A 2,128-nucleotide genomic window follows, 5' to 3' on the forward strand; every position below is an offset into this window, starting at 1 on the left:
TCCACAGGAAGGGCTGTGGTTTCAGATTAACAATGTTAGCTACTGTTTCTAGAGCCCACCTCTCCTTATAACCACTGCACTACCAGTATGTTGCAAATTACTGGACCATCAAAGATGCTAATGCACTGCTGGCATTTCCAAAATGCATCCACTTACCCTCTGCCCACAGTGGGCCACTCCAAGGGCTCCTTCTGATCCCACTTTACAGAGAACATCCTCATCTCAGCCTTCTCCAGCCACCCACGCTCCTTTTCTGGTCATGCTACAGATTATTCTGTAATCATCACATATTCCTGCCTCTAACTGCACGCACTGGGCAGGGACTCTGGCTGTAGTCCTTATCACACCAGGCACACAGCTCATACTGCATTTTTACCTGCCATATTTGGCCTTTTCCATCTGCTTGTTCTCATTGTGCAGTAGTTTTTCCAGGGTCGCTGTCAGACCACAGGTATCCTGCTCTCAGTTGCCTGTTTTAGTGTCTCCTTCAATAACCCTGTCACCCTTTCTAACTTGTAGGCAGCAAACCCACATTTAGAAATCATAGTTCCTTTCCAAAACGGTGTGCCCACACCTAGCTATCGGTTTCATCACCATTATATCTCATTTTAGAGATATAGCAATGCTTCCTGTTTTTCAAGCTTGAAAGAGTATTGCTTTAGCCTTTTATACTCAGTATTTGCCTTCCATCTTCATGGCTTGGCTTATATTGTAAACTGGATGCAAGTTTTCCAGTAGTAGTCACATCAGCCCTGCAAACACAGGTAAAGTTATATTTTCAGTGCCACAGTAGCCAAGAAATATACATCCTTTTGTCCTCAACATATCACTATTTACGTCTCCTACATAATTTTCAAAATCATTGATTTCAAGGCTACAAGTAGCCTAATGTTTGAGTACAGTCGCTAATCTTCGCATCTAGATGAATGACCTTGGTTTTGGCTCTATTAAGTATCCTAAATGTGGTTAACCAAATTTTAATAAAGTGTAATAAAGACTAGGAACATTTTAGGTCTCCTAATGTTTGGATCTTCCACGTAATTAAGAATTGCCTCTTGTCTGAAATCTTGTACGTAAAATTAATGTGTTTACATGGAAGTGTTTTGCACCTTGCTGACTGTTTGGCTTGCTGGAGGTACCATTTGTTTAATAGAATTAGAAGATTTTTGGGGAAAATACAAGTAACATTGAGGGCATTAAAAAAGCCATCAACAATTTACTGGTATTATATTGATGGAAATTGGCACCATTTTCTCTGCCTCATTAATTCTAGAACTTGACTAGCTAACCCCCCAAATTCTTTTGCATATAAAAGAAAGTTCTTAGTTTAATTTACTTTTTTTTCCCCTTTTTTTTTTTTTTGCTGTGGTTATCCTGGGAACACTTTGAAAGTATCTTATAAATATGAGGAAGGACTGTTTGCATAATCTAGTATCAGTTCTGAATTTAAAAAAGGAAGCATCACTGAAAGAGCTGCAAATTTCTATCACTTGGTCCAAAATTAAATACTGTTTCAAAGCATAAATTTATCATGGAAATGTGTGATTGCAAGAATCTCGGTATCTTGTGCCCTGATCACAAGTAATATTAACTAGAAAGGTGATGCCTTTTCAAGTACAAGAGAGGAAAAAAATGTTACACAACTTAATTGTGGTTGAAAAGTTAAAAAAACCCAATAGGATAAGATGCAGAGAAGGCAGTTCGCAATGACCAAAGAAGGGAATGAAGTGAGGGTCTATGCCTTAGATACCAAGTTTTCAGATTTTAATAAACAATGACTTGATTAAGGTATGTTAAATGTCCACAGACATAGTAATTGCTGGTGCAAGGCTTGTTTAGCTAACAAAAAAAAAAAAGCAGGAGACACCAGCAGCTGGTAAATAAGGCCAGGGAATGGGAACACAAACCAAAAATAATGGATTCTTTCCTCTTCAAAGAAGGTTGGTTGGCAGCTACGTCAAATTATTCAGGGAGCTGCAGCATTCTCATCCTTCTGTATGGAAGGCATACACTAAGCACCAGTGACTGGTCTTAGGGCAGCAGTAACTGGATAAAATTCAATGGACTGCAGAAAAAAAGGTAAATAGTTGTTTCCTATTTATCAGTGAGAGGCCTCACACTGCAAAAG

This window comes from Cuculus canorus, chromosome 3 (genome assembly GCF_017976375.1).
Source record: "Cuculus canorus isolate bCucCan1 chromosome 3, bCucCan1.pri, whole genome shotgun sequence".
NCBI classification, from domain to species: Eukaryota; Metazoa; Chordata; class Aves; order Cuculiformes; family Cuculidae; genus Cuculus; species Cuculus canorus.